The 8,715-nt window shown below is 45.1% G+C and overlaps 1 long non-coding RNA gene across 1 annotated transcript; it reads left to right on the forward strand.

Annotated features, from left to right (window-relative positions):
• The first annotated feature begins 467 nt into the window (after positions 1-467).
• LOC132344733 (uncharacterized) lies at positions 468-6,699 on the forward strand. The gene is made up of 3 exons (XR_009493677.1): positions 468-743; positions 6,300-6,393; positions 6,617-6,699. It is a non-coding gene; the product is annotated as an uncharacterized lncRNA (long non-coding RNA).
• Positions 6,700-8,715: the final 2,016 nt, after the last annotated feature.

Consider the following 8,715-nt stretch of genomic DNA (forward strand, 5'->3'; position numbering starts at 1 on the left):
ACACTGAATAGAGTTCCATGAGCTGTGCAGTAGGTCCTTGCTGGTGATCCATTTTAAATACAGCAGTGTGTACCTACCTGTCCATCCTGAACTCCTAATTATCCCTTCCTCCCATCCTGGAGGGTGGATTCTTAACCACTGGATCACCAGGGAAGCCCCACATAGCTTTTTAAAAACAAGTATTTGTCAAGTAAAAGATACTCAGATGCAGGAACAACTGCATTAAACATCAGATACAGAAAATACACATCCTGCTTGTCTGTTCTGCTAGAGAAGGATGTTAAACATTCTTAGTCTTTGCTGAGTAGAACATTTCATCTGAGGGAACTCAGGCAGAGTTGATTGTTATTGTATTAATATTCCTTATCAACCTTTAGTTTACGGTGACCAATAATGCTCTTTTCCATTTTTTTTCCCTGCAGTATCAAAGCTGTACTTTATACTCTTCTGATATCGTGTATCAAGCACCAGGGTGGGGTCGGCTGTGCTGTGGGTCGTGTTCTGTCCTGAGTGCACCGTGTTCATGTGTGTGTGTTGCTGTCTGTTTCAGTCCTCGCTGTTAAGAGCTATGCTTGGGTGAGCTGCCCCCAAGCCAGGGGAAGGTCAGTGTGCTCGGGAGGATCGCATGTGTTTCTCAGCAGCCTTGGGTGTTTCCAGGAACTGTGAAGAGTAACATTTTATTTGGGAAGAAATATGAAGAAGAACAATATGAAGAAGTAATAAAGGCTTGTGCTTTGGAAGAGGTGAATAATGACTCTTGAGTTGCATGTAGTCGAATTTCAAATAATGATAACATTGATTTAAGCTCTAAGGTTTGTTAAAAGTTCTTTTTTTTTTTTTTTTTTGAATCTGAAAGGTCTTATTTGTTGCTTTATGCTGGACTTCTGGGTAAGTATGCAGTCATATATGTGGCTGTTTTAATTCTTATGTGATAATGATGGTCACAGAATGCCTTTGTTTCATTTGGTGAAGTATCATTCACTTTTAGATTCTTTTTTTTAATGGACAGTTAACAAAATTTTGAAGAATAGAGAGCGCCATGTAATGAACCCTCATGTTTGCACCCCCAGGTTCAGCCGGGGTCAGCTGGTGGCCAGTCTTGTTGGGTCTTTACCCCTGCCTTGTGCCACCCCTCCACCCAACACCCCGCCCCATCCCCCGGTATTCCAAAACAGATCCTAGACCTCAGATTAGTTCATCTGTAAGCACTCATTGTTGTTTTTCAGTCACGAAGGCCTGTCCAGTTCTTTTCGACTCCATGGACTGCAGCAGGCCAGGCCTCCCTGTCTTTCACCATCTTCTGGAGCTTGCTCAAACTCATGTCCATCGAGTCGGTGATGCCATTGAACCAGCTAATCCTCTGTTGTCCCCTTGTCCTCCTGCCCTCAGTCTTTCCCAGTGTCAGGGTCTTTTTCAATGAGTTGGCACTTCGTATCAGTTATCCAAAGTATTGGAAATTCAGCTTTAGCATCAGTCCTTCCAATGAATATTTAGGGTTGATTTCCTTTAAGTATGCACTGGTTTGATCTCCTTGCAGTCCATAGGACTCTCAAGAGTCTTCTCCAGCACCACAATTCAAAAGTATCAATTCTTTGGCACTTTGCCTTCTTTATGGTCCAACTCTCACATCCATGAATGACTAGTGGAAAAAACATAGCTTTGACTATATGGACCTTTGTTGGCAAAGTGATGGCTCTGCTTTTTAATATACTGTTTAGGTTTGTCACAGCTTTTCTTCCAAGGAGCAAGCATTTTTAATTTCATGTCTGCAGTCACTGTCTGCTGTGATTTCTGAGCCCAAGAAAATAAAATCTGTCACTGTTTCTACCTTTTCCCCATCTGTTTGCCAGGAAGTAACTGTGAAGATAGCTGAGTGCTGAGGAATTGACGCTTTTGAACTGTGGTGTTGGAGAAGACTCTTGAGAGTCCCTTGTACTGCAAGGAGATCCAAACAGTCCATTCTAAAGGAGATCAGTCCTGGGTATTCACTGGAAGGACTGATGCTAAAGCTGAAACTCCAATACTTTGGCCACCTCATGCGAAGAGTTGACTCATTGGAAAAGACTCTGATGCTGGGAGGGATTGGGGGCAGGAGGAGAAGGGGATGACAGAGGATGAGATGGCTGGATGGCATCACTGACTCGATGGACATGAGTTTGGGTGAACTCCGGGAGTTGAGGATGGACAGGGAGGCCTGGCGTGTTATTTATGGGGTCGCAGAGAGTCAGACATGACTGAGTGACTGAATTGAACTGAATGGGGCCAGATGCCACATAAATCATCAATAAATATATTCTGTTACGATAAGCAATATAGTATGTAACATTTTATGTTATCATTAACCACTTTTAAAAACTTAATTTTTTTAAACAAGTTTTAAAAAAAATCTTTTAAGGATTTTAAAAAGTTTTAGGCATTACCTAGTTAAAGGTATCATGTTGATAAATTCTAGTTTGATATTTTCCCATATATATTGCTTGACCTTACAAAGCCCTCTTGGACGCCTGTAAGTTTATACTTTCATCTCATATTTACACATTCCTGGTGACTTGGACATTTTCTTTTCAGGTTGCCTTGACAATCATAGATAATAAGATCCTTCTGTGTCTAGGTATAGAGGCCTTCAAGACTTGAGTTATTTTAGTGTTGCCTTCATTTCAGATATAATCTTCAGTCACCCCCTGGGCGATGTGATGTGAAAGAGCAATAGGCTATAAAATGGTTCAAAAGGACATGATCTGGTTCAGATTCCAGCTCTTCTGTTTAACAGCTGACCATCCTCAGACCAGTGATACGACCTCACTTAGTCTCAGTTTCCTCATCTGTGAAATGGGGCCAGTGCTTCCTGTGAGCTTGTTGTGAAGATTAGAGATAATCAGCATTAGGGTCCAGCACAGAGCTTGGTGCACAGATCTTACCCCTCAGGAGCTGAGAGAAGCCATGTACACGTGTACAAATGATGGAGCAGAATAAGACGGTCTTTCATGAGAGATGAGAGATGTAAACAGAGCCTTAGGAACCCAGCAGATAGAGATGAGTCCAGGATGGTTTCATGCGAGAGTATACTTGGGATGATACTGGGAAAATGGGCAGGATATTGACAGGCTGTGAGAGGAGGGGTGATTCCACATGGAAGAAAAGCTGTGAAGGAAGCAGGGCTCCTGCTGCTTGACTCTAGAGTCCAGCCCTCCTCTGCCAGGGCCTCACGTCCGGACTCACATTTACCATTTCAGCAGTCTGCTCCATGGTGCTTCTACTGTAAGTCTCAACCATCGCTGAAGGGCCCTTGATGTGCTTCTGGATGGATGGCATCAGATCTGCTTTGCCATTTTCTAGTTTGCCTCTAGTGTGTGTGTCTGCTGTCCAGTGAGAATTGGGGAAACTTAAAGGAAAATAATGTGAATAAGAACACCTGTCAGTGGGGGGAATTGTAGGCTATATGCAAGTCAGGCTTTTCCCTTTAACCTAATTGGAAAATGGTGGCTAGGAATTTAGCCTGACTTGGATTTTGTTGCAAATCCTGTGAAATGGTTTTCCCATTTGGGGCTGGTCCATGAATAATGTTCAGAGTCAACAACACAGTTACAGTCTTGCTACCAAACTCAGAGAGCCTGTTTCTTGTGCCCTAACTGTGCTAAGTGAATGTGTGGATTTAGGTGCTTTTTCTAGAACATGGTTAAGGTTGCTGTGCTATGATGTGTTACTATTTTGTTAAGCAAAATGAAACAATGTAGAATCAAAGCATAAAAGCTACTGCTGCTAAGTCATTTCAGTCGTGTCTGACTCTGTGCAACCCCATAGATGGCAGCCCACCAGGCTCCACCATCCCTGGGATTCTCCAGGCAAGAACACTAGAGTGGGTTGCCATTTCCTTCTCCAATGCAGGAAAGTGAAAAGTGAAAGTGAAGTCGCTCAGTCATGTCCGACTCTTCACGACCCCATGGACTGCAGCCTATCAGGCTCCTCAAGTTAAGTGGAGCAGTTTTCAAGGACTTCAACAGTGAAACAGAGGCCAATATATGTGTGTGTGTGTATGTGTGTATGTAGGGCTGGGAACCTGTTTAAAGTGGCTCATTGTTGTTCATGAAAACCAAATCAAGAGATGGTAATAACTTCTGAACTCAACAATGAAAGATGATGAAAGAATGATGAATTTTCATGACAGATCAGTTGCTGCCTTTCATTGGATATAACCTACTTAAGCTTTGAGTGAGCAGGGACCCTGTGTGTCTGTGTGCCTGTCAGGGAGGGAGGGTTACGATGGACACTCTTTCTTCTCTTTATGGTCATGTGCTTTGCATGTTATGACCCACAATGTGAATGTGGTCCCACTGTTGGTTTGATGGGAAAATAGGCATCAGCCACCAGTAGCAAGTTACAATCAATTCCAGTCCTTTTTCCATTTATAGAGGGTGTCCTCACTTTTGAGTTTAGTGACTCTTGTTTTTGTAGCACATTCTGTAGAAGAGGAATGTGAGACTTAGGGAGATCAAAGGACTTGTTTCTCATGCAGACTCCAGTGTGCTACCCGCTTTCCCCCCAAATTTGCTAAAGTAGAGACAGAGTTAGCACGTCATCCGCAGAAAGGTACTGCTGTGTATCTTAGGTTGATGCCTGAGGGGTTTAGTAGATATTTCAAAGATTTCTAACATAATAATTGTGTAACAAAACCTGATTGTTATCTTGTTGTTGGGGGATATTGTTGTCATTGTTTTTTTTAATTTCCCCAGATACTCTGGGGAAAATAGACTGATTTGTCCATTTACTTTTTTTTTTTTTTTATTTCTAAACTTTACAATATTGTATTAGTTTTGCCAAATATCGAAATGAATCTGCCACAGGTATACCTGTGTTCCCCATGCTGAAGCCTACTTCTTAAATAATATTCAAATATAGCTTATGGTAGATTCCCAGATCCTCAAGTCAAAGCTTCATATCCTTCTTAACTTTGAGTTTTTCCTGCTTTCACAGACAAGCATCTACTTAGTACAGCTGATCTCCTTGGTGTCCCTCAAACACGTTGTTTCTTTCCTTTTGGTTTTCCTGCCCAGCCTGTTCTTTCTGCTCCCATTTCTGTACAGACCTTGTCTTTCACTCTGACTTGCCTTAATTATCACTGTGAAGACATTGGCGAGGTGTTATCCCTTCTCTGAAAGTGAGAAGCAGAGACCAAGATCAGGAAAACTGGTAACTTGAGATAAAACAAGTCCTGTGCCTTCACCTCCTGGGCTTCCAGCTCTCACACCTGTGTCTCTAGCACAGACCTTTGCACCTGCATATCTAGCTTCACCGTGATGTCACTGAGAGCTCATCTCAGCTTGTCCACAAGTGATGTCTCCTAAACCTGCCTCCACCATCTTCCCCCGCTCAGTAAATGGAGACCCTGTCCTTTCCCTTCTTCACTCCAGACACCACAGTCTCCTCTTCTCTTACAGCCCACACCTATCCTGTCAGCAGGTCTTACAACTCTGCCTTCCAAATGTGTCTGGAGTGTAACCCCATCTCTCCATTCCCACTGTTTTCTAGCTTATTCCAGTAATGTCCTCACTTGTATCTGCCTTTACCCTTCCCCACTTACTGCCTGGTTTCTGCAAAGCACAGGAGTTTCCTTGTAAACCTCAGATCATGTCAATCCTCCCCTCCCCCTCCTCCTCTTACTGGAGTGCCCCCAGGCTCCTCCTGCTCTGTCTCCACCCTCACCCCCTCATTCTCACTCTGCTCTCCTGCCTCCTTGTCCTGAACCCCTTGGGCATCTCCCCATAGCCCCTGCACTCGCCCCTCCCTCTGTGAGGACCAGCCTCTCCAGGTCTGCCTGAGCCCCTCCCTACCCCCAGATCTGCTCACACCCTCTCTGAGCAGAGCCCTCACACCCCAGTGTGGACTCACTTCCCTCCTTCACTCTGCATCCCCCTGAGCCGGCTTCCTTTTCCTTCTTGTCCTCAGTCCTTGTGCTCAGGTTAATTTTCCATATCACTTATCTCCCAGCATGGAAAGAAATTCTAAGAGCTCTGTTTCCTCGTGGCAGAATTCATTGTGCCCAGAATGGTGCCTGGTGTATAGTCAATCCTCAATAAATACGTGTTAAAGTGGTAAAATGCATAAATGCTTTGAAAAAATACAGAATGAAAAAAGTGAAAAGCCCTGAGAGTTTAACTTTCCTGGTTCCAATTTAGTCACTATGAAATAAGCACATTGCTGTTGATTAAACACTTGTATGAAGAACTGATGCTAAAAGGTTAGGATGGCAGGAGAACACATTTTAAATGTTTTTCTTTTTTCCGTTTTCTATCTCCACACAGGATTTTCAGAATTTGGAGGAAAGAGATCTAACTGTGACAGGAGATGGAGGAACCCCACTGAGTGAAGGACAGAAAGCCCTGTCAGCCTCGCCAGGTAAATGGGGTTTCAGTTGCCATCCTGCCCCTCCTCCTCCGCGGCTCCTAGTGGACATGAGCACGCAGACCCCGCTCACTGGGTGGGCCTGTGTGAAGCAAGGTCTTGGCCCTTTCCCTGGGCTTGTAGAAGGAACCTGGTGTTGTCGGACACCATCATGATTCAGAGATGAGACCCAGGGAGTGTGAAGTGTCCTTTCCTGACGTCTCTCCACATTTTCTAGAGCCATGTATCAGGATGCAGACATCTACCTCCTGGACGATCCACTCAGCTCAGTGGATTCAGAAGAAGTCAGCAGGCACTTGTTCTAACAGTGAGTTTGCACGTGTTTTATATCTTTTTTTTTTGCAGGAACCCTGTAGGGATCAGGAAAAGGAACTCAGGAAAGCCTTTGTGCGAGACTCAACTCCCTCTGCTCTGGTGTTCCTCCCTCCCCTCCCTTCCCTCCACAGAAGATCCATCATAGAGAAATCTTACATTCATGATGAGGTCAGGATAGGAAAATACAGCAGGTGCTTCCAGTGTGTGGAGGAGAGTGGGGTCCATGCTTTAGGGAGAGAGGGATAGATGTCAGATTCCCCCATGACTTGCAGTTTATTTGTCCAGACCCCAGGGGTAAGAAGGGCAATGTAAAAATTTTAAATCAGAGAGTAGGACTTGGTAACCTGGTAACTGGTTGCCAGTCCTTTTTCCTCTATCATGTGTTGAAGGCAAATTGCTGCTGCTGCTGCTAAGTTACTTCACTCATGTCCAACTCTGTGTGACCACATAGACAGCAGCCCACCAGGCTCCCCTGTCCCTGGGATTCTCCAGGCAAGAACACCGGAGTGGGTTGCCATTTCCTTCTCCAGTGCATGAAAGTGAAAAGTGAAAGTGAAGTCGCTCAGTCGTGTCTGACTCTTAGCGACCCCATGGACTGCAGCCCACCAGGCTCCTCCATCCATGGGATTTTCCAGGCAAGAGTACTGGAATAGGATGCCATTGCCTTCTCCTGAAGGCACATTAGAACTGAAGTTTTCAGTACCAACATAGGACTTCCATGGAAAGACTATTGGTTTATGCTTATTAATTAATCTGTTGGTTTGGAAATACTTAATAAAGACTAAAATTTACAAATGATTTATTTCACATCTGAGTATGTTCTTTTCACATCTGACTCAGTTGTTTTACATTGCTTCATGGATTCTTACTAGAATTAATAGTTAGACCCTTGTGTAGGGTTACCTTGAATTTGAAACTCGGTATCTTGGTTGAAGTCCTGACTCTCACTTTATTTCTGGAATTTGTTGTCAGTGGCTCTTTCTTGGCCACAGAACTCCTGGAGGAGAAGAGCTCTGATGCTTTTCTGTCCTAACACACGCTGACTGACGCCTCCGGTGGAGTCTAGACTGGCCTCTTTGTAAGCCTCATGAATTCGCTTTTTCTGAAGCAGCCTCCACATCTACCCCACAGTTAGTTCCCTTGCTGTTGTTCACCTTGTAAAGCCAACGAGCTTTCCAGCTGCACTTATTAATGTCCTGCTGTATACACTGAGATCGATGCCCTTACAGATGTTTCTACACAAAGCCTCTCAGTTTATAAGGAGGATGGTGAGCCAGGAGAGGGGAAGGACCACACTGGGCAGAATAAGGGAGACTAGGATGCCCAGCTTTCATTCCTGCCTCTGAGGAACCTGTCTCTACATGGAGCTGGTTAAGACAGATGCCTGGGAAAGCTCAGCAGAGTCACGGTTTAGAGAGTTTTCATACAGGGTAGGAAGTACTAAGTGGAAGCAGAAGTGGCAGCTGGAGGCTTTCACTGAAGTTGGAAGGTTCCCTGTGCCCGGGGCTGGGCAGGCAGTGCCCTGGGGCCTGCAGGCTGGGCAGATATGTGGAGGCTGAGAAGAGGACCCAGTCCTTTGCTGAAGGAAGAGGAGAAGCTCAGGTGTGGAGGGAGGAGGAAGCAGGGCTGTGAGGAGGACAACAGGCACATCCTCGCCTGGAGGAGGCGGGGTGTTTGGCAGAGAGAAGCCGTTTGGGAATTCTCCTTGTCAGGTCCTGTGTTAGTTTCTAGGATTGTGTCCATCCAGGCTGCTCTCACAGGAACCAGAGCTGGGTGGCTTAGAAATAATGGAAGTTTATCTATCTCGGTTCTGGAGGCTGAGAAAGTCCAAGTCAGGGTGCTGGCAGATTCAACATCTGGTGAGGGTCTGATTCTGGTGTCCTCTTGTGCTGGAAGGGTGAGGGAGCCCTGTGGTTCCTTTTATCAGGATACCTTTCGTGGAGGTTCCACCCTCATGACCCAATCACCTCCTGATGGCCCCACCTCCTAATACCAACACAG

Source organism: Bos taurus, unplaced genomic scaffold (assembly GCF_002263795.3).
Source record: "Bos taurus isolate L1 Dominette 01449 registration number 42190680 breed Hereford unplaced genomic scaffold, ARS-UCD2.0 Leftover_ScbfJmS_1223, whole genome shotgun sequence".
Taxonomy (NCBI): Eukaryota; Metazoa; Chordata; class Mammalia; order Artiodactyla; family Bovidae; genus Bos; species Bos taurus.